The sequence below is a fragment of the Neofelis nebulosa genome, chromosome 4 (assembly GCF_028018385.1).
Source record: "Neofelis nebulosa isolate mNeoNeb1 chromosome 4, mNeoNeb1.pri, whole genome shotgun sequence".
In the NCBI taxonomy this organism is placed as follows: Eukaryota; Metazoa; Chordata; class Mammalia; order Carnivora; family Felidae; genus Neofelis; species Neofelis nebulosa.
In genome coordinates, this window is record NC_080785.1 from 86,654,048 (window position 1) to 86,678,948 (window position 24,901).

At 37.5% G+C, this 24,901-nt stretch overlaps 1 protein-coding gene across 12 annotated transcripts in view; it reads left to right on the forward strand.

The window, feature by feature from the left end:
- MAGI2 (membrane associated guanylate kinase, WW and PDZ domain containing 2) overlaps positions 1-24,901 on the forward strand; it is a 1,350,742-nt gene that overhangs the window by 599,858 nt on the left and 725,983 nt on the right. The window contains exons 1-2 of one of the 12 annotated variants that reach the window (XM_058725283.1): positions 12,790-12,862; positions 13,112-13,296. The exons of 10 other annotated variants lie outside the window; for them this stretch is intronic. The gene's annotated coding sequence lies outside the window, so the exon portion shown is untranslated. Of the gene's footprint in view, positions 1-12,789; positions 12,863-12,982; positions 13,297-24,901 lie in introns of those variants that run through there. One more of the 12 variants, XM_058725282.1, reaches the window with a different exon arrangement.

The window sequence follows — 24,901 nt, forward strand, 5'->3', positions numbered from 1 at the left end:
TCACAGTTCATGGGTCAGAGCCTTCTGTCCAGCTCTGCGCTGACAGTGTGGAGCCCACTTGGGATCCTCTCTTTCTCCCTCTCTCTCTGACACTCCCCTGCTCGCTCTCTCTTTCTCTCTCTCTCTCAAAATAAATAAATAAACTTAGGAAAAAATCTAACTTGAAGTAGAGCAAAATTAAAAGCATCCCTCTTATGTGGACTTTTATCTCTTGTCAAAATATTTTAATTACTGTCATTTTGTTTTGATTTTCCAAAGTTAAATGATAGCTTCAAAATCATGTTGTAACAAAGCTCTAGGGTGAAAACTATTATTTCCTTGGTTAGTTTGAATTTGTGTGTGCACTTTACATTCATGAACATATATGTAATAAATAAATAAATAAATGTAAGTAAATAAATGTCAGTAAATGGTGATAGAAATCCTTTTCCCCCATAACTTTACATATATGCATGAAGAAAAGGCCTGTTTATCTTAACTCAGTCACATGTTTGCCTAAGTTAGAACCTTTAGAATGATACAAAACGTAGTTAGCTGTTGCATTATTTAAGGGAAAGGAAAACAAACAAACAAACCTGGCTTACACTTAATCATTACCTTTCTGAGCTTCAGTTTTCTTATCTGAAGAACTGAAATTATCATACTTGCTGTAGTTACCTGCTTGGTGATTATAATGACCAAAGGAGATAATGCCTTTGAAAGCTCCCTGATACACTGTGACAATGCTATCAGTATGCCCATTCAGAAAACATAGTCAACTTATCTTTTTCCGGATGGGAAAAGACAGTATCCTAGAGTCAGTCAACAACAACAAAAAAAGCAGTGTTTCCACGCTCTTTAAATAAACCTGTGTCTGTATGCTTGACATTTTAAAGAAGTAAGTCACATCCTGTGTGCTAGAATAGAAATATAGTGAGTTTTTCTTCAATTCCTAAAATTAAATGTGATTTCACTACAGTAGTTATTTTGCTCTTTATTACTGCATACAGGTGTTCATTGGTACAGCACTGCTCTCTGAAAACCCTTGCCCAGGACTCAGCCCCTGTAGGTGTGGATGCCTGAGGAAAGAGAGTTCCTTAAGCTGAGAGCCAGCAATTGGCACCTTGTGGATTCAACCTTTGTAATTCAATTAAATTTTATTGAATTCCAATGAAGAAAATCTATAGGGGGCAAATCTTCAGAGCTACCTTACAGTGGAACTTCCTTCCAAAACTGGAAACCAATTTTGAAACTTACTGTTTCCAAAATAGCATTGTAAATGAATAAGCTATCAAAGGACACCTATAATTATGTGTTTTTTTTCACATCATGTGAAAACACATACACTTTCAGAGTGACACATTTAGCCATCTCCAAATCAAATCAACATTTTCCCTAAATAAAGCCAACATGGCTCCATGTCATGGATCATTTTGGAAAACATTCTTTTTCCTGCTCCTGGCCATTTTAAGATACCTTTTACATTTTATTTTAGCACCAAAATTGTATTTGGTTATTAAAAATTTCTCCAATCATTATTTGAGTATGAGTCTACATCTCTTTTTTTTAACCTTTATTTTTGAGAGAGAGAGAGACAGAGAGACAGAGTGCGAAAAGGGTAGGGGCAGAGAGAGAGGGAGACACAGAATTTAAAGCAGGTGCCAGGCTCTGAGCTGTCAGCACAGAGCCCAATGCAGGGCTTGAACTCACTAACTGTGAGATCATGACCTGAGCTGAAGTCAGAAACTTAAATGACTGAGCCACCCAGGCGCCCCTACACCTTTATTATAATTATAATTGATTACCTGGATGATTTTATCTTAAAGAATAGTGATAAGATGACCAATTAGCCCACACACATTAGTGAGTACCTATTATTTTTCAGGCTAGATGCTGTGGGAATAAGAGCACAAGAGACATAATTCCTACCTTCAAGGTGTTTACAGACTAGTTGGAAGATGAGAATAAAAATGTTAAAAAAAAAAAAAAAAAAAAAAAAAAAACACCAAATACCCTAAGAATTATATTAGAGTATGGACAAAATTCAGGAACAGACATGAGATAAGGACTCTCATTTACTGACTCAGAATCCAAGAATGGGGCTTAAGAATATGTTTTTTTGTTTTGTTTTGTTTTGCTTTGAGAGAGAGAGAGAGCATATGCATGAGTGGGGGAGGGGCATAGGAGGAGGGAGAGAGTGAGAATCCCAAGCAAGCTTCACACCCAGCTTAGAGTCAGATAGGGGGCTTGATATCACCAAGGTAAGATCACAACCTGAGTTGAAATCAAGACTTGAATGCTTAACCAACTAAGCCACCCAGGTGTCCCAAGAATATGTATTTTTAAAGCTCCCAAGATTTGGAGAGATAAACAGGTTTAGAAGCTACTGGTATTCCACTTTGTCTCCTTCCAGTCTCTCCTCCAGGCTCTGCTTAGTGCTCTCAAAGTTTACAGAAAAATCTCATAGGTGCCCCATCCATCAGCCTTTTTCCAGGTCTTACCTGCTTGACCCACAGGCAGTCTACTACAAGGTGATGGCTGTCTCCTAGTTCCCCGCCCCCCTCCCTGAACAGCCCTCCTCAGTGTTGTTTAATGGTTCTGAATCCTTTGCTCACACCCCAAATACTGATGTTTCCTTTTTTCCTCTTCTTATTCCTAGTCTCTTGCAGGATGACATCCCCCATTCTTGCACTTTAGTGACAGGACTCAGTTATGCCCTGGATGATTCCTAATCCTACAATCGTAGCTCAGACCTCTTCATATCTCCAGTTGGATCCCTGTCAGGTTCTCCAGACTCAAAATTGTTCAAAATCAAACTCATTTTATCTGCAAAGGTCAAACCATCATTCAGTGACTGTAGGAAGTGAGGTGGTTAGGTAGGTGAAATGAGGTGGGGACAGGGGAAAATGGGAAGTGAGACCTTCAGCTCAGGTCATGATCTCACAGTTTGTGAGTTCAAGCCCCAAATCTGGCTCTGTGCTGACAGTGTGGAGCCTGCTTGGGATTCTCTCTCTCCCTCTCCCTCTCTGTCTGTCCCTCCACCAATGGTGCTCTCTCTCTCTCTCAAAATAAATAAATTAACTTAAAAAAAAAGCTAGGAATTAGTCATCCTCAAATTGTCTTTCTATATGACCATGCATCCTCATATTTACTAAGGCCTCTTTGTTCTACCTAAGGATGAAGACTTCCTCTCTCCTCCTACACCCGTTGTCCTATTTGAAGTTACCATCTGATTGTTGATAACTCTCTCCTGAGTTGGAAGAAGCTCAGATTGACTCAAGTTTCTGCTATCTTTAATCTCACTAGATATGAATTCTAGTTCTTAAATTAACAATCTGAAATTTAGAGACCTTCTCACATTTTGAAGAATCTGAATCATACATTCATTTAATTTCATTTTTATCATGTTCATCATTTATGAAGTTGTCTAAAACTTAGGGCTGTGTGGAGTTTTAAAGAATCATTTAGAAAGACAATCCAAGGGGTTACTCTAGCTTAGCTCTCTAATATAAGAAAAAATAACAATTGAAAAAAGATATATGCATTGTGCCTGTAAAGATTTTAAAGCAAAAACTCTTCAGTGTCTAAGAACTAGTTTTTGTTTGTTTGTTTGTTTTTTCAGCCTTCTGTTCTTATGCCTAGTAAGCTAACAGGATATTCTTCCTGATGTTAACATCCTTTGCATAGTCCTAAGCATTATTTCTTCTATTGTAGAACAGCTTTTTTTTCTTATTTTAACTTTGTAATACATCATTTTTGTTTGTTTGTTTTGTTTTGTACTATGTTGGCTAACTTCAGATATAGGTAGATATCTGTATATATTTGTGCTATAGATAACAATAGAAATTTTAGGATTTTTCCCCCTTACTATAATTTTTAAAAAGTGGGCTGTTCCTCAGTTCAGATCTCATTTTCCTCTGAACAACAGTGATGCTTTCAGTGTCCTTTCTCTTTTCTCTTTATTTAGTAGGTGGAGAGAAATTTCTGCACATTTATAGAGGCAATAATTCAAGCATTTGTGCAAATTTTCTTCAAAGACTACTCTTCACATTTAACCCTCTGCTATATTCTTACTTCTGTATCTCACAATCAGAAGAAATGAATAAGATGAAGTAAATTGTCTGAGCAATCAGAAGTCGTTCCTCAAGCAATCTATCCGAGTATCATTTGTGAGTCGTCTACACCAATGACAATTCTTCTCCTTGCTCACAGTGCCGTGTAAATTATGCATGCAATTTCCTGACAACTTGTCAGTCACCTTGCTTTTATTCCAGAGGAATCCAAGCAGTTATGGCACTTTAAGGTGAGGAATAAGGAATGCAGGGCTATAGGATAGTTTTGTCTTTTTTTTCCTGTTCAGGCTTCCCTGATAGCCCTTTGCTAAGGCAGTACTGACAAATCTTGCAGTTGTCACCTTCTGGTTTACTAGGGGAACCCTGCCTTGGGGGTTCCCTGAAAACTTCACACATCTCACAGGAAATATTAAAAAGTAGGGGCGCCTGGGTGGCTGGGTCAGTTGAGCATCTAATTCTTGGTTTTGGCTCAGGTCATGGTCTCAAGGCTTTGTGGATTCCAGCCCCTTTGGGCTCTGCCCTGACAGAGTGGAGCCTCTTCTCTCCCTTTCTCTCTCTCTGCCCTTCCCCCACTTGTGCTGTGTTTGTCTCTCTCTCACAATAAATAAATAAACTTTAATATAAGAACCAGCCAGTATGTGGAAAGATATAAGAAAGTCAAGATTGGGAACTTGGGATTTTGGTTTCTTTTATTTGCTAGGATTGTTGACGGTTATATTTTGAAGGTAAAGAGGTAGGTGAGAGTCATCTGCATATTTGACCAAAAAAGGAAAGTTATTAGGGCATAATTGAAACACATGGCACTTAGAGTTACTTGAAAAGCATTTGGACCTATATTTTGAGTTTTCATTATTTTTTTAAAGCAAATTAATTGGAATCTGAATTCAAGTTCCCATGCACACACACTTACATACACACACACACAGTCACACACACTCACATACACACACACAGTGGCATGCTGGAGATGGTTGGCATTGCCTTGAAATAGTCATTTTGTACACCTCTCCCCATCTCCAGTTCAGTGACTTGAGGTTAATAGCTTGAAATTGACTATGGTGGCATACTTAGGCTGCAGAAATTGACAAATGCTGCAAATCAGGGGTTTTTTGTTTGTTTCTTTTTATTTTTCCAAAGTGCTAGTGGTTAAACATTGAACAGCACATCACTGCCATAACAGGGCATGCTTTCCTCAAATTTCCATGACCGCTGCAGGACGTTTCACATCTGTCTAAAATATCATTGCAGAGTCATTCAATGAAGGTTTAATTTCAATATAGCTTTATTCCCAACTTTTGTCCCAGAGGGTGGCAGCATGGTGCAATAAAAAGTACCTGGGGCTTTGTATTAGAAGGTGTTGTTAATCCCTGCCCTATCGCTTTGCCTCTTTGACTTTAGAAAAGCTCACTGAGCCAAAAATTCTTCCTCTTAAAGTGGGGATAGTAATACTACTATGGAGACTGAATGATAGGTAGAGTATGTGGCGGAGTCAAATTGAGTCAATGGGAGCCCTCCCTCCCCAGTATCATGGACTAATGGGGTTTGATATTAAAGGGTCCTCAAGAAATATTTACCTTCTAATCTCATGAAACCAAAATCTATGAGGTGAATGAGATCTTGGGAAAAGTTTAGTATCTTTATTTCACAGATAAGGTCATTGATATAAGTGTGTAATCCAAAGCAGATCTCTCGAATTCTAATAAAGTTCAGTAGAACTTTCTCTACTCTTCTACGGCACCGCCTCTAGGTACATCATGTAACTATTTCTTCTGTCTTTTCCCTCTTGTCCACCCTTTCTTCATTCTTTATGTCTTCCTTTTCCTTATTTCTCAGTTCAGTATAATTTTATTTTGATTTTACTAAGTTGCTCTGGTGCTTTGAGAAAGGTAGATTACTTGACTAAAATTTAGATCCTCTGCAAAAGCTTATCTTACTTGAATGGTGAAACCTATAAATGTCAGGTGAATTAAAGAGGTGTGAGTAGATCAGGTGACCCATGGAGGGTGACCCATGGGGGGAAAAAAAGCTATTTAGTAGGAAGAACAAGAAGGAAAATGCTATTTCCTGAGAGCTTATTATGTGCCATATTTTGTTCTAGCAATTTCATGATCGCACTTACTTTTAGATGTTATGCTATTTTTACCAATAAGGAAATTAAGTTTTTGTGGCCTTAAGGTATCTTGCCCAAACTCATACAATCAATTCATGGTGCAGTTATGACTCAAAACCAAGGTGGGCATCCACTGCCCTTTGTTCCCATGCTAAATTAGTCGAGTCAGAGTTGATAGTTCCCTCTCTATTCGTTTTCCTTCATGATTTGAAATTGGGCTTTATAAGTAATATGTTTTGTTGAGTTCAGCCCATTTAAATAGACATGTTTCAGGCCATGTTTTAAAATTTCTGGAAACCTATTTAGTTTCTACTTCCAAGTAATGTTTACATTTTAAAAGATTGTACAAACCATCCAAATTTCTAAGACAATAAGTATTACTTCAGGTAATACATGCAAATTTACACAGTGTATTCTACTGAATTTTGGTTTTGTTACAAGATGAGAGTCAAAATCAGGAAGAATTCTGAAGGTGATAGAGAAGTGCCATTTAAAAGGAGTAACCTAAAAGGCAGAGGAAGGAGAAGTGGAAGATATGGACGACATAGTGCACTCACTTCACAATCTTGTCTAGGCTCATCCCAGGCAAAGTTCTTTTTGTAGATCAAGAGGCCCCATAAATGCCCCATTTATGGCCATCTGATGGGGTCCACAAGGTAAAGTAGATGAAGAGTTATAGAAAAGCATGAGCCTCTGGAGGAGATAAAAGATTACAATTCAGCTGGTTTTCAGAAGTCAGAAGTAGGATGATTCATTATGAGATCAGAAATGCAGATTCATAAAGGACAGCTGTCAACAATGGAATCTGTTTATGCCCACTCAGTACAGAAAGTACTTCTATTGCGCTTTGGTCTCTTCAGCCATATGAAGAATATTCTTGTGAGGATTGTTAACACCTCATGAATTGCCTTCAGAAGGCTTAAAACTCACCCAGAAGGATCTTCCCTGTGCCAGGTTTGATCCTGGGACTTGCTTACAGAAAGGAAAAACTAGTGAAAGGGAAAGCGTGTTCTGTTATTTTTTCTACTTCATACACCGAAAGATATTTAAATGTAAGCTTTTGTTTTGATTAGGGACTACTGGACCATGATAGTGTGTTTTACATCGGTGTAATAAGCTCAGAATATGTAATGTCATGAACTGAAAGTCAGTAAAAGAAAAGAATATGATAACAATAAGAACGGAAGCTACCATTACTGTGTTTTATTTACAGCAGTGTCTGATACATGATAAATATTGGTGATGATGAGTAGGAGGATGATGACAATGATGGTGATGGTAGCACTGGTGGTGACAATGATGATGATAATGATGTGATGTAATGGTGGTGTTGATGATGATGATAGTGGTGATGATGGTGTGCCAGGCACTGTGCATTATTTCATTCAATGCCTGAGAACTCTGTGCAACAGAGATCATCACTGTTTTACAGATGAGTAACTTATCTTGTATCACACAGCCAAGAAATGGTGAAGTCAGGGTTGCTAAGGCTCTGTGTGTTCGACAGCATGCTATATTTAAAGGCCATTCTTAAAGCACCTGCTTGGCTGGTTAGTCAAGACTAAAGAAAAACCCAAAGCAGGAATTTTTCTGCTTTTTGCTTTTCTTCTCTTAGAATGGGATAATCACACTTTAACCATTGCCTGTGATAATTATGCATGCATGCACATACATATAACTATCTTTAAGTAGAATAGGATTCTTTTGACAGTGACTAAAAATGCATTAATTTGGAATAAACATTCAAAAACATATCAGTTGTTTTTGATGAAAATTGTTATGTAGCCTATGAGGCAGGGAGAGAGAAGTTCCAGAGATCTGGACTCTGCAAACATTAAGTGTAACTGCCAATGCAAAAGTAATCTACACACACATCCAGTGGTCAACAGAGTAACACACCAATCATTTAGTCCACACTCACAAAAACCATCAATGGTAGAATCTTTTCCTATTATGATCAACAATTTATATAATTGCAAAAAAGAAGAAGAGAATTTTCTTGAGGTTGTTTGTCTATAGTTTGCAGAATATGACAACCACAATTCTCATGCAGATTTTTTTCCCACTGACAAATAACATCTACTGTTTATTTGGTTTTGATTTCACATACACATCATACCATATCTGCACTAATTGTGCACTTAACTAACAAGAATGACGCATAGTTAAATGAAATTTTATTTGCTAGTAAATATACCTCAAAAAGGTAAGGAAATGTTCCATGGAAATATTGAAAATATTTATTTTGAAAAAAAAGGAGACAGTAGTTTGTACAAAAATCAGGCATCATGGATTTTTAAGAAGAATTAATATTTAGCTTATTGCTAAAATAAAAATGCTGGCTTTTTAAAAAATGTGTAATTTCTACTTTCTGCCTGACAGGAAGCCATCCACAATGTCTCAAGAGACCATACATTACAGATCTAATAATAAAGCAATATATGGAGTTCATGATTAGTTAAATAGTAGCTGGTACATCTTCCTAATTTTATCAAATCACTTGTAGCCTGTAAACTGGACTGAAAGCTATAAAACCACATTTAATAATACACAGAGTCAGTAATGCTTTTTCACCCCTAAATATCTCTGGATGAGATGGAAAACTCATATGGGGATAAACTGAAAATTTGCTTCTCACTTGTTAATAACAGCAACAATAATGATAATAAAACATAATAATTAACATGGAGTGTCTAATTGTTTTAGGTATGGTACTAAATACTTAACATGAGTTCTCGTTTAAGCTGCAAATAAAACTATGAGATAGATCAGCAAACTGAGGCACATAGACACTAAATGACTTGCCTTTGGTCACCCTGTCTTGAAAGTGGCAGATAAAGGCTTTATATTTTTTGTAAGTTTATTTATTTATTTTGAAAGAGAAAGGGAGGGAGGGAGTGAGAGAGGGAGAGAGAGAATCCCAAGCAGGCACCACACTGTCAGTGCAGAGCCTGACTCGCAGCTTGATCGCACAAACCATGAGATCGCAACCTGAGCCGAAAGCAAGAGTTGGACACTCAACCAACTGAGCCACCCAGGCACTCTGAGAAAGGCTTTAAACCCAGAGACAGAGTCCAACTCCTGAAACTGAGCCTTTAGTATGCAAAGGGATAGAAAGCAAAAGAGTAATAACATTACTGACTGATTTAATCCACTGCTGAATTTTGGGTTCCAGATGTTTAGGGAATAAGATATGGTGTGATATTAATCATGTAGCAGAGACTGACTTGGGTCCTAATCCAGAAATTTATTAATTTTCTGACCTTTGGTGAATTATTTAATGCCTCCAGCCTTCACTTTCCTCAGTAGTTAAGTGATGATAATAGCACCTCATGGAATTATTGTGACAGTGTAAAAAGCCAAATCCCCTAGCATAAATATGAGAGTTTGATATTAGTATTATTTCTGGTTCTGCTGTTGTAATATCAATATGCCTTAAATATAAACTACGCTAGGGAAGGGGTGAATTCATGTGCCCAATTGTACCAGGGAATCCTTGAAGAATAAAATGAAGACAGAAAAAGGAAGGGAAGATTATACCAGAAAGGGGAATCAAAGGCACAGACCTAAGAAAGACCTTGATGTGAGAGAGAGATGGTAAATGCATTTAGCCTCACAGGACCAAAGGTTTCACATAAGATAAGGTAGGAATGAGATGGGCTATTGTATATAATTTTGTTTCATGACTCAAAATAAACAGTCATCATATTTGATTCTGATAAGTGTTCTCAACTTTTTTTGTAAAAATCCCTTATTTAAGTGTAAAAGAAGCAGAAGGCTTTCATTTGGCTTAATAATGATCCTGAGAATATTAACTCTCTGTGTAACTATCCTTATATGTCTAATCACCTGGGACCGTTGTTAAAAATTCAAATCCCTGACCTTCTCTAGATTTGGGGTAGAACCCAGGATTCTATGCATTTACTATCACCTGCAAGTAATTTTTATCATTAGGAAAGTTTCGGAAACAAGGCTGTAATCCACCCTCCACATCACTGGCAAAATAATCTTTATAAAACAAATAATTTACCAGCCAAGGATTCTTACATAGCTTGCCACTGGGTCTCAGATGAAGCACAGATACTTGGGGGGAGCATTCAAGATCATACACAACCTGTTCTGATCTACTTTTAAAACCACTCTCCTCTGCCCCTGTTTTCCAGCCATACCACACTGCACACAGGTCTCTGTTCATGCTTTTTGTGTCCTGTGGCCTGAATTCCCCCACATCTGCTTTCTTACCTAGAAAAATGACACATGCTTAAAAGCTGAGTTCAAATGTCACCTGTTCTATTGTAACCATCCCACATCCCATTAAGGAACCCCCGCCCCTGCCTTTCTGACTTTCCATAGCATTTTGCACTGACATTTCTTGTATGTCAGTGGTACACATTATCAGTTTCGGAAAGGGTTCAGACTCTGTTTTATTTACCTTCTACCTCTCACTGCTCAGAATACTGCTTAACACAAAGGAAGTGCTCAATAAACATTGGTTGATAACTGAATGCATGAGTGAAGATTCATTTCACACTCTGTATTTTAGTTTGTTCCTTGAGTAATGGAAGACCTGTTAGAAAGACAACTGGGGCTTTTGCCAAATTATTTTCATCTTTTTTTTTTTGAAGTGGCCTGTCATTGGTGAACTTTAATAAGCCTTTTAAAATTAAGATCCTTTGATTTTTAATAACAAAAAATATGCAGTCTAGAGTCCATTTTACACTGTGCCTCTTTGTTAGAATAGCATGGAGCTTCAAAGTTGCCATACACTGGAGTGTGAGTTAAAGCCCATGCATTATCTGACATAATAGGAGATGCCTTTCCTGCTCTCTCTCTTATGTGGACATTTTGCACATTCAGGGAAAGTGATACCGTGGCTAAAAAAGAAAAGCCAGAGGGTGAGGTGGAGGGAAAAAAAAGGGCAAATGCAAAATGAAGACACCCAATGCTGGAAAGGAAAAATAAAGGTTAAAGAACAGCTAGTTTTCTTCGCAGAGACTGTAAAATGAAATCCTTTATGTTTTTATCCTACAAAATTTTAGGTCTTCCTAAATTTGCCTAAGCTAACTTACTTTTCTGAGGGAAGATCTTTTTTTATTGTCCCATGTTTTGGTGCCAATTTTTGTAGCACATACTAAAGCTAAATTTGCAGCCGGTTAGCATATAATTTATTTTAAAAGCTTAAATAGGATCTTTTCCATGCAAGGTAAAGCTTTTAAAATACAAAACAAGCAAGAACAGTGAATAGCTGTTACTCATTCCATGTCTACCCTTGAGTGGTGTTTATGGAGGGAACTGGGTGTATTTCAGCTGGAGTGCCTGGTCTCAGCGGTAAATGCAACGCTCTCCTGACATCACTCTCAAGAGAATGAGAGGCTGTTTGTGTAAGAGTTTGAAATGTTATCTTTTGAGGCAGGACTAATGCGATTCTATGTCAGCTCTCCTCTTATTTTTCTCTTTGGTGGAGTCACCAATGTCACCATGTTCTCGAAATTAAGAATCCATGCACGAAACACCAAAGGCCAAATAAGAGATTCTTCTTCTGATACTTGTTCTCACCAAACTTGTTGATCTCCTTCTAATTACTTGTCATTTGGCTTCATAAAGTACTTTTTATCTTGAATTCTCAAAATAGTTTGTGGAGATTATCTTGTTTTTCTTCGCAGTGTTTCTAAGAGCAGAATGCATTTCATTCCTATTTAATGGCAGAGATGAAAGAGATTCTGTGCATTGGATTTCAGAAACTTTGCAGCAAGAAATGAGGTGGTAGCAAATTTACTCATTAAGATCTAAGTCTGCAGACTATAAATTTATCTTCAACACTGTACGAGGTTAGCACACCTTTTTTCCAGTTGCTTTGGTACCTGGTGCCCTGAGTGGTGTATCTTCCTGGACATCCTTCTGTGCCAGGCTTGCTTGATTGGCGGGGAGGGGAGCTGCTACATTTTTTGCATTTATTTTCTATTTTAAGACAGAGACACTGAAACAGAGAAGGGAAAAGTTATTTGTTTAAGAGCAAAAAATTACTCATTAAATCTAATTCTACAATAGGAAACTATTGATTTCTATCCATGCTATGTACATTGGTTTTTGTCACTTATTTTTCTTTTCTTCTCCTCTTCTGCCTCCTCCTCCTCATTATTATTATTATTACTATTATTACTATTGTTATTACTATTATTATTATTATTGGTTTTCTTTGTGGTCCTTTACTTTGAGATAAGTTGAACTAGATGTCAAAGAAAAGGCCAATTAGAAAAGGTGTGTAAATAGTAAAATGACTGATTCTTTGACCCTTGAAAGAAAAAGAAAGTCATGCAAACAAGTTTAAAAGAATTGTTCAGTTGGATGATTCTGAAACTATGCAGCCTTGTTATTAACGCTGAAAACTTTAATTACATTTCATTATACTATATTAGCTTCTCTTAATTGCTGAAAGGGGACTATGAAAGCAAAAACAAAAATGCCTAATCTCTAGAAGCTAGATTTTCCTCCGCTGCTTTGTAATGTAAATGTGCCTGTGTGTATATTAAAATTCACACACTCCATCCATCTCTCTGGCTTTTAACGGAGGGGTCACCTGACTTCACCTAGAGCCGCCCCCTCCCTTTCGCAGAGGAAACCCAAAAGTGAGAGACAGGCGCTTACAGAACACAGGTTCTCATGCTGGGAGATGTAAATGACCCCGACTGAACGGAATCCAGTGAGGTTGCTGGTGGGGGTTGGGGAAAGAGAAACGGAGGGAGAGTGCAAAAGCGACTGAGGGGAGAGAGAGAGGGAGGGAGAGAGGGAGAGCGGGAGGGAGGGTGGGAGGGAGGGAGGGAATGAGAGAGAGAGAGAGAGAGAGAGAGAGGGAGAGAGAGAGAGAGAGAAGTGCTGCATGCTTCATCTTTGAGAGGAGGGGAAAACAAAAGACCTCAGCGGCAGTTTTGTTGCTGTGTCTGGCTTAAAGAGGAAAATTCTGGACATCCATGCTGAAAAAATCAAAGCTCAGCTGAGACTACTTCTATCAAGAAAATTACATTATCTGAGAATGGGTTGGATCAGTACAGGTGGTTTGAGAAGACACTGACTGAGGACCATGGAAAGGTGGGAGAGGACGTGCGGCTTCTCTGCTTCCTTTGAACAGAGCTCTAGGTTAGTAAGCTGAAACTGCCCCGGTCTGGCTTAAATATCTATATGTGTCTGTGTGTGTGTTTTCTATTTATAACCTCCAAACCTTCCTGCTCCCCAACCCCTGGGTAGGCAGTGCCATATTTCACCAGATGTGAACCTAAACTTGATTTGACTCTCACTACATTACCAAATGCCTCTCCTTTGCTTGCGGAGCTTTTGTTCAATACAGCCAGCGGAGAGCCGTCATGATGTCTCCTCTGAGTCAGAATGTGTGTTTGAGCCCTTAGATTGTCAGGTGGCTGTTTGGAGAATAGTTAGCATTTTGCTCCAGAAGGCTGCAAATGCATGATTAGGTTATTGTGAGATGTAAACAGCAAATATCTGCTGACTTGGCGTTTCTTGTAATATCAGAGTAATTCAGAGATATCTGACTGAATTTGCCTTATCTGAATTTTCCACATAATTGAGTTCAAATATAATAAGTTTGAAATGGCACCCTACCAACAAAGGCACACACCAGGTATTCTTATGGCAGAGAATGTTTTACCTCCCACTGGAGCCAAAGCTTTAAAATGTATTTCACTGGGACCTGGTTTGAGGAAAGACTACAATATGTCATCATTAAAATACATGCCAAGGCGTTTTTTGTAAGTGGGTATAGATGTGTGTAAAACAAACACATAATTTCTCTTGTTTCTTGCTGTGCAGATAGAGTGTCTTTTGTTCCAGCATGTGTATTTTCCTGTGTTTTTACAAAGAAAGCATTGCCTGTGCGTTCTGTGATAGGAGACTTGCATACCAGTTTGCCATTGTGCACTCAAGAATCAGCTCTATTCGGAAGTAAACTGCCCAGAGGTATTAGTCAAGAAGCTGGAGGAGGGTGGGGAGTGGGGGGAGAGGTGGTTTTTTTCTTCCTCCCCCCCCTTTTTTTTAAACTATCAGCCCGAAGTGTCTAATTCACATGATTTTTAGAGGAAATGGGGAAAGGCATTTAGTTTTGAATTGGATGCAGATCTGTGCCGTGCAATTGCCAAAGACTACATCAGGAAGATGCTCAAAGGAGAGGGAATCAGATTCGTAATGGACTCTCTAAGAAAATGTTCTGTGAGGGTGACTGGCTGGGTCCCTTTTGACCAAATTAAGATGCGCTCTGGCAGTGCACTAGCAGCTGTGAGCTGACATTTTCTTGTGAACCTAGTGAAAAATGGCTCCATATCTCTCCTCCCAGTCCTGAGGAGATGGTCTCTTCGAGTTGTTGAGCCTTCCTCCAATGTGATTTGCTCCTATGGCTGTTTTCTAATAGGGACGGACAGGCTCTTGGTTCCTTTCAGTTCACCTGCCTTTTTAGATCTCGGCTTGAATGGGGAGTGGGTGGTGACGGTGTTACTTGAGTACAAACTACCCAGAAAGGCTGACAGAAGATATTTTCTTGGCAGTCACATTTCCATTTTTAAAAACATAGGTTATATTTCTTTGGACACAATATAAAGCACTTTTTGTTGTTGTTAAGTGGGCTAGTAAACAATTTCTCCAAGGAAAGACGCACGCATGTGTGACACTTCACATTTGGACTTTCCACATGGGAAGTGACAGGTAAAAACATAGGGATACTTGCCCATCAGCCATCTCTGAAAAGATAAAGCTGCCCTCGTTTCTTACCATTTTTCCCCCGTTTTTGAATCGTGACTTGGGCAAGGAGAAGGATCATGTCCCAGAGTTAGAATGCACGGAGGTAATATACTACGGTCCTGTACTAGTCATGTGCTTATTAAGGAATTCCTGTGCTGAGCAGGGAGTGGAGGTGATACAGAGCTACACCACTCCTTTATTGAGGCTTTGGTTTGTGAACCAACCAGCAGAGGCAGGATGCACTTTAGCAGAGACCTGTATGTTTGAGGAACTGGTTAAGTGAATGTTTCGTTTGGGGGTGTGTGAAATTGGTTGTTCTCTGTTATACAACATTCTAAGAGGATCGTGTGAGTGTAGAGTGGATTCAGGAGGAAGGGGTTGTTGGGCTTCTCACATTTTAGGTAAGAAGTACAGCACTATCCACTAGAGAGGACAACATGAGAATGCACAACAGTACAAGAGTGTGTGCACTGTGCAGAAACAGTAGTTCTTTACATTGCATGGTAGTTCCCGAATTATAGGAATTTGGGAAAAAAACCTCAAGAACCCCTGGAAAATGGCATGCAGTCACCTCTATATTATGACAAAGTAAGACTTCTAGCACAATAATTTTAACTGCATTATGGGAACAGTTCCGTAAGTGCTTTCGGTATTCTACCACTTGTACCACTGAAGGATATATCTTAAGGGTTTGCATCTTGGACACTTACATAGGATAGGGATTACAACGCAGATTTTCTTGGAGTTTGTTTGGAATATTTTTGATAGAATTTATCAGGGCCAATGGGCTGTGCCTCTTTAGTAGAACAACAGGAGTGAAACTTTAACACTGCATGCAGATCTAATTACTGCTTTTATACATGTGGACAATTTGACTATGGTACGTAGTGTGCTTTGGGGAAATTGATGCACTTGTAGTCGAATAGTAAAGGAAACAATACATAATACAATGAAAACATGGATGTCAACATTAGTGGGAAGGTTAGTAGGGTCTCTGTAAATATTGTTAATGACTACAGGTGAGGGCATTTTACCCACAGAAATTTCAGATGCCTAGAACCAGAGGACCATGTTTGTAAAACTAAGGGCATGGCTTACCAGCTATTATAGAAGCTGGGTGGCACTAATATGTAAACCAGATAATATGTACATACAAAAGAATCATGAACCCTGGGAACTTCCCACCAATGGAATTTTGTTTTAAAAGCAGAGAAACAGCTTTAACATAGAAGCAGTTCACAGACCAGCAGCCATCAAGGGAGAACTGAGAAAATCTAGGACTAGTATGAAATTTTCGTAATGAGGCGCATGTGATGCCTAAGTGACCCTCAGGATACCAGTAAGTTCTTAATGAGGGCTAAAACAGAAAAGTCCACATGTTGAAATAAATTTCAGTATGTCTACATTCTTATAACTTCAAGTTTGGAAAATAGAAAATTTCCTGACAGTAAAATTAGTTGTTCATATTGTTCCTGTGGAATAGATAGGAAAAGTTGAAATAAAGCAATTAAATTTCTGAAAAAAATATTTTACCCTAGCTGAATTATTCTTGGATTGTTTTTGAACAGAAAACTTCTAACTTTCTGAAAATATCTTAAGTAGTAAAGGCCTCCTTTGTAAGGTCCATTTTCTCTATTACTTTTAGAACTCTACTACCATAAATTCCATTTTCAATTTTTTAAAAAATGTTTATTTATTTATTTTGAGAGAGAGAGAGAAAGAGAGAGCAAGTGAGGAAGGGGCAGAGAGAGAAGGGGAGAGGATCCCCTTGACACAGGGCTCAGACTCACAAACCATGAGATTGTGACCTGAACTGAGATCAAGAGTCAGATGCTAAACCAACTGAGCCACCCAGGTACCCCAAGTCTCTGAGTTTAAAATGCTTTAATTTTCTGTTCAGTTTAGGTACATTTCTCTTCTAAGTCTGTCATATCTTCAGCTTTTACTCTAACTCACACAGCATGTGGCAATCTCACTTCTAAGACCTCAATTGCTTAGTCTGAAGATGGCAGATGTTTAATATATGACTAAAAAAATAAAAATGTATTACTATTTGATTGCATTAGGTAATACCCTAAAAAAGGTTAGAACTTTCTTATGGTGGGAATTCTCAGTCCAAGTGATTCACAGATTCCAGAGGTTAAAGCAGATACTGTATAACTCAAGCATATTAAGAGTCATAAAATACATTAAATATACAATATGGGGGTTAGTTCTTTTTCTAGTGCTTATCACAAGGACAGATTTCTGTCAAATAATATCTCTGTCAAAGAGTGTGTTTTCCGGGAGCAGTGCATCATTCTGTTTCCTCTCATAGATCCCCTGCCCAGTCTCCCAAATTACACAAAAAATATATCTAATTCAATGAAAGTGATAATGATAAAAAAAAAGTCACGGTCAAGGTGTTTGCAAATTTAATGTTTACTCCGAAACAATAATGTCAGAATAGCATTTTTTCCCTTTAAATCAGTAAAGCAAATCAAACTTTGGAGTCTTTAAGAAAACTCACAATGACGTGTATTATGAAATACGAGGCTCATTTCCAGGCAGTCAGCCAATGGGGAAGAAGAAGCAAGCTTAATTGATGACTCTAATTGAAGCATTGCAGGTCAGGAAGTTCCCATATTAATAGGACCCCAGCTGAGATTCCAGAACCAACTGTTCCACTTGCTCACCTTTCTCTTCTCCCTGGGGCTAAGGCTGGGAGAATAATACGTTAAATGAAAAAAGATCACCTTTGCTATAAGACCATCTCGGAGATGGACCAATCCTACAAGCAGCTCAGGTATTTTTAATATGCTCTCAGCCTGAAGTTTCTATGACTTTTTCTACCTAGCAACAGATTCCAAGTGACTCTGGAAGCCACTCAAAGTTTTGTTGAAGTCAGGGGTCTTGCCAAGCACTGCCTGCAAAGGCACAAACCCCACCCAATAAGAAAGGCAGAAGAGATGAGAGCCTTCTCTCCCATAGTAGAGAACTTTTACTCAGATGGCCGCAAGAGACCAAATGCCAAGATAGAGCATTGCTGGCCAAGTGTTGAAGGATTCACAATCTTGGATTCAGACGACTTTTTAAAGAATAGTCTTTCTTTTAGTTCTTAGAAAGCTTGATGTATATTTTCATCACAGGGCCTTAACACATGCAAGAATATCATTTAGTTTTCTTAATTTCTTAATTTCTTAATTTCTTTCAGTTCTTAGAAAGCTTGATGTATATTTTCATCACAGGGCCTTAACACATGCCAGAATATCATTCTGTCCTTTTTATTTTTTAATGTTTATTTATTTATTTTGAGAGAGAGGGAGAGAGTGAGCGAGGGAGGGGGGGGGGCGGAGAAAGAATCCCAAGCAGACTCTGTGATGTCAGCACAGAGCCCAAAGTGGGGCTCTATCTCAGGAATCCTAAGATCATGACATGACCCAAAATCAAGAGTCGGATGCTTAACCGACTGAGCCACTCAGGCGCCCCACTCTTCTGTCCCTTTTTATTTGCTCCTCCATTTAAATGGTTCTATAAAATATGCTCCGGGCTTTTTCTTTAATATACTAACTACTTTTTTAAAACAAAATTGTTAGGTTTACACTAGTGTTATTATTTGACTAATGTCTCGGCCAGGAGGCAGGACCTTCTAAAGTTCATTCTGCTCACAATAGAATCCCTAGGCCCTCAGATCATGTTAATCCATATAAGGTGTGCACTAAACATTTGTTAAATGATTGATTGATGGAATAAATGAATACTAATGCACCAATACTACTGGAAAGTCATAGTGTGTCTGCTTTGGCTCAGCAAACTACAATTCTCTTAACTGGGTTAGCTGGTTTAGGCACCTGCTAGGTCTGCACTAGAGTATTCTCAGGGTCTCCTTTTTGTCAGTATTTTCCATCTGAGAAAGAATGTTTGAGTGCCTGCTATTGTGATGTTTCAAAAGGAACTTTGCTATCCACATCAAAATATTCATATGGCTAGTCTTAGACAAAATTGTGCTTTGTCTTTTCCTCTCTGTTTCTCCCTGTAAAGCATCTCTTTCTTCTAAATCTAGTCTCTCCTGCTCTTACCTTCCTTAGTTCTTTGTATCCAGGACCTTCTGGGTCTCATCTGACAGTGGCTCTACCTTGCTAACTCAGCTGCTAATTAGCTTGTGAACCCTGAAAGCTCACCTATGGTATAAACTCTTCTAGTAGTATTTTAATTTTCAACAAAGCTGTCACTGACTGATTAGGCTCTGCTTATTACTATGAGGTATTGTAAGGAAGCATATAGTATGATGCTTGCCTTTAGGGAGCTTACTTTTCAGTTGTGGGGCTAAGACTTACCAGAAACAATTGGCAACTGCTCTAAGTCTGTAATCAAGAACTGTATTTGTGCAAATTTTAATAACACTGGAACATAAAAGGAAGGATTTGTAGAAGAAGTAGGACTTCACATGGACCATGACTGATAGGTAATACCTAAATTATCAGAGAGGAAGGAAAAGAAAATATTAACATTTTAAGAAAAACATGGATAAACATGTTCAACAAGATTTAGCTCAAGGTTTGTTAAAGACCCTATATAGGATACTCTATATTTAACTTCCCAAGTATAAAGGGCAAAATTACCTCTTTTTTAAAACAATTCATCAAACTTTCATTCATTCAAGCCATAAACCTTGAGATCCTGAGAATTAGAACTTACACTAGAATTTACTTCTCCTTATGCCTTGAAGTGGTCTGTTTATCTCAGCATTTAAAACTAATCTCAAAGAAGTTTTCTGTCAGAGGTGCTTTTAAAGATTCTTTTAGCAATATTGATCCCTCTAATTGAGGTTTATTGAAAGTGCTCAGTATAGCTCTCTTGTGGTTCATGTCCTATAAATACATCATCATTTTAATGATATATAGTAGAGTTTTCATTTCATTGCAGTCAGCCTAACACCTTGTAGAAACCTTACATTCACACCAGGCCATGAGGAGGAAGAAATGTTCTTTTCCTCTGATCCTCTATTGAACTTAAACCACAGACCTGAGTAAGAATCATTTTCAAGTATGTTCTTACTAGTATAAACCTTGTTCATCTCTGTATGTCCAGTTTGAAGGTTCCCTGTGGAAAATTCTAAAAAAAAAAAAAGAAAAAAAAATGAACATAGCTAAGAAGGTAGAAGGTAGAAAATATCAAGCTGCATGTGGATGAAAAATAATGAGAGAATTTAAATTAAGTGATTTTGTAGGTAAGGCAAGTATCCTATAACTAGTCTTCTCATGAAATTATTGATATAAAGTTTCCATTTTATTTTATTTTTTTACTTTTTATTTAAAAAAATTAAAGTAGGCTCCATGCCCATTGTGGAACCCAACTCAGGGCTTGAACCCACAATTCTGAGATCAAGACCTGAGCTCAGATGAAGAGTCAGATGCTTAACGAACCCAGTTTCCATTTTAATGGTTGGGTTTTAGGTTAGGTCCAAGAGTTGCTAAATCCTATGAAAAAATAGTAGGTTTATTTTTTGGATCTTTCTTGTTTAGATGAAGATAGTTTAGGGTAATTCAGGGTGTGTGTCTGGTTAAAGACTGGGGTCCCTCTAATGAGCCCCTGCCACCTAATGCTATAACAATGCTTCATGAGTAAGACTGCACACACATCCGTTAGGGGCCCTCACTGCTATGAAAGGAAGAAAGAGAGAATATAAATCATCCCTGTGATATATCATAGGCAGCCCCTTCTACACATTAATATGCATTACTCTTTCAATATATGCTGGGTTCAAGGGACATGTAGAAAAATAAAATTTTTCACTTTTTTTTAAGAAAAAATGCAGAGAAGCTGGAATTGGCTAGTAGTAAATTATATTCTCCTCTGTGTGGATCACCAAGTTACACTAACTCATTCCCATTGTACATGCAAGTCTTCATATGGTGCTGCATATGGTTAACTTTTATTTCCTAATATGCAGATATGCAGTTGCCATTCTGGAAATCATATGTCTTTTATTATTTGTACATTAGAGTTTAAGAAAATCCATGGCTAGTTCCATTTGTCTAAGTAAGGGGACAAAGAAATTGGTATTAAACTATTACTATGTCTATTAATAGTTCATATCCCCAAACTTGAGAGACACATTTAACTATGACTGGTAACTACTGGCAGACCTTTGATGAAGTTATCAACTGTTCATTTCCCATGCTTCCTTCTCTTCAGATTATAGACTTCTCTGTCTGGATTTGCCTGAATTAAGGCCTACCATTGAAGTCTTGATTTCTCTCATACAGTCTCAACAACCATTAAAGCCAAATGTACCGAACCATACCATGTTACTTAATGCCTATGAGTATCTGCACATTTTTCCCCACTGTCTGGAATGTTCTCCTCTAAGTGAAAGCTAGTTATCGACACAGGTCTTCTATGCAACATTTTCTGATCACTGCTTCCCAGATCCTGAGAAAAGTCTGTCATTCTCCATAACTCCCGCCCCCCCCCCCCCCACACACATACATTCTGCTTTTCTATTTATAATTCTGTGTCTCTCACTAGAATATACGACTTCAAAACAGAGTTTTCTTAAAAAATTATCTTCCACTGTCTATTGTCTAATAAAGGACATAACACATAATTAATATATGTTAATTGTGACTTGAAGAAGCTGATGCTCCTCTTGTCCACATTGTGGAAGGAAGATTGTATTGTGTGTTTATGAAATTAAATGGTTCGAAATCTCCATTTAAACAAAAATTTTTAATGTTTATCTTTGAGAAAGAGAGAGACAAAGTGTGAGCGGGGGGGGGAGGGGCAAAGAGAGAGAGAGGGAGACACAGAATCTGAAGCAGGCTCCAGGCTCTGTGCTGTCAGCACAGAGGCGGAGCTCGAACTCAGGGACTGCGAGATCATGACCTGAGCTGAAATCAAGAGTCAGACACTTAACTAACTGAGCCACCCAGGTGCTCTGAAATCTCCATTAAAAAAAAAATCAATTGCCTTTATAGTCTCAGTTTTACTAAAGCTGAAAATTAATGTTTATCATACTAAAAAATCACTACATATTTCCTCAAAGAAATTGTGAAGTTTAATCGTCAAATGTGAGCAATGAAAGGTAGAATTAAAAGAAATTGGGCTAAATGATTTTATACATGAAAAATTAACTCTGGATAGAGTCCATGAATCATGTTAGTCTTCTTGTCCAAAATGATGTGGAGACCTCTCCATCTGTGTTCCTTTATATCCATCCACTATTGCAATGGAGAGGTAAGGAGAGATGTCTTAAATTTTCGTCAAGCTTTGCTGCTCCAGGATGGTCCATAGACCATCTGCATCAGCATCACTTGGGACTTTGCTAGAAAGCAGAATCCCAGGCCCCACCCCGACCTACAGAATCAGAATCTGCATATTTTACCAAGACCCCAGATGGTTTAATTTCACATTAATGTTTGAAAACTATTGTAGAGAACCCTTTTATGAAGTTTTAGTCAATTTTGAAGCCTACAGCTAGTAGACTAGTAACTCAGAGACAAATTGTGAATATGAAAGGTTATTTCTTTTCTCAAGTTATAGAATGGAAGCAATTCTGCCTCCAAGTTGCCCATCTCTACATGTCTTGGGAAAGAGAGGGAAATGAACCTTACTAGAAGCTAAAATCCTTCTTCTTCTTTCCAAACCAGTTTCTATTTTGTACACTGGGGAGCAATGAAGTGTAGCAGGAGAAACTAGAATTGAGTTTGGCCTCTGGCACATATTAGCTTATAAAGGTGGACAGATTCCTTAGGCCTTTTAACTTCATTTCCTCTTCTGTAAAATGGCAATTATAATACTTCTTGGCAAGGTTGCTTTGACATTAGGGATGAGGATAAGAAATTATGTCCTTGTAGCATTCTTGACACATAGTAGGCATTCAACAAAAAGGAACTCTAGCTAGCATTGCCTGACCCCAGTTTCCTTGTGGATTCTTGGTGAAAGCAGAGATATAATTCCTTCTATTCCCATCTTGTAAGTGTTTGCCTCAGGACCTCTTGGAAGTGGGCACTAAGGATAATTGGTTTGACTTCCTGCTACCTGATTTCAAAAGGATAAGCTAAAGCTTCTCTCTCACACACTTGCATATTGGAATAAAATGCCTCTGGAGATACAAAACAAAAGAAGAAGCTCATATTCCTGGTATCATTTTTCTTCCTTTAATAAATGAAAATGTAGGCCACTTCCCAATAAGATTGTCAAAGAAGGTTAGTGTCCGAATTTACTAGGGAAAGTAGGCATCTCATTTGCTAGGACAGAGAAAGAATTTAGTGTGGGAACAGGTGACTTAAAACCCATTTGCAGTCTTCTAATTCTAAGAACTACCATTACATGATGATTCTTTTTAATCTCAGTGGAAATTTTAATACTGGAACTTCTACACCACTATTACATTCCAGTTGGCAATGTTTTCTTTAAAATATTACATAATGAAAAAAATACACAGGTTTATGAAAAGAAAATGTTCATGGAGAAATTGTGCAATGAAATCTCTTTTATTTTCTTTAAGATCTAACTTGATAAAATAAATAAATAAATTAAGATGTCTATCTTGGAAAGTACAGAAAGCACGTGATAAAAATTTCACACATAAACTTACACATTAAGATACTCAACCTTTGTCAATCTCCATATTATTTTGTCATAGCAATATAAAAGGATATAACAGGTGTTTTGTTAAATTAACAATTTTTGGTCACAACTTTATATTAGTATTATTCTTTCTTAAAACTAATGAGTTTATCACAATGTGATATTTAAACTCACACTGAAATGAACATTGCCACATTAAGTTTGCCATTTTAACATTCACAACTAGAGAGAAAATTAAGAGCTCCTAATTAACATTCTAAAGTTCTCCATTTGGTTTCACTAACCTTAAGATCTAATACAAAGCATGCACCAACTATGCCCTGAAAAAAACATATGTACTTGTGACTTTATTAATTTTAGCTGGTTTAAAGTTTAATCATTTTACTGACAAATGTCTGAACTTAGAAATGAATTTGTAATTACAAGATAAAGCAATCCATTTAAATTTATATTTCTATATATATCATTTTAAGTAAGCTGAATTTCAAATTTGAAGTAAAATATTAAAATACTTATTAATATTTTTATCATTTGTTTAATATGAAAAACTATATAGGGTTATTTTCTTGAAGCTAATCCTTTGAAATATTTCATTTGACAATGAACTTCCCAAAAATATAGGTAGGGTTGTACTAGCATTCTATGGATTGATGATTGCCTTAAACAAATATTCAATATCTACTATGTGCCAGACTTTGGTTAAATGTTGAAGATACAGAGATTATCTGTGCTTATGAGAAGCTCATAATTTAGTGTGGGAAACAGACATAAAAACAAGTGATCTAAGTGTGACAGGTTAACTACCATAACAATATGTACATAAAGGAAAGAATAAGTCATTCTACCTCGTGTAACTTAAGGCTTTACAGTTGTATAGAGAAATGGGAGTAAGATATTAAACAATGAAAATCACTCTTTCAGTTGTAGAAAGTAGAAAGAATACTTCAAGTAGAAGAAACTGCATTGAATGAGATTTATAAAGAGCATTGCCCAGAAATGGTGGCACAGTCAATACAGATATGGGGCAATACAGAGAATGAAAAGAATGAAGTCCTTTTGTTACAAACAGTCTTCTTATGGCAAGCTCCAAAGTCACAAAGCTGTTAATTCCTTTTTACACAGATGTGCATGTATTGATGCATACATGCAGTTTATAATTTGGAAAGAACTTTGGTGTATATCATTGTTCTCAAGCATATCTTAGCACATGCAAACACGTATAGTGTGGAGAATAATCAAAGAGAAGTCTAGAAAAACAGAATAATTTTAAGTGCACTAAATCTTATTCACATAAGACTTTGAGATTTTTTTACTGGAAACTGTGCATTGTATTTCTAGCATATCCCATTTGTTCATACTGCAAATATGTATTGAATGCCTACTATAAGCCAAGCACTGTTCCAGATGCTTATGATACAACAAT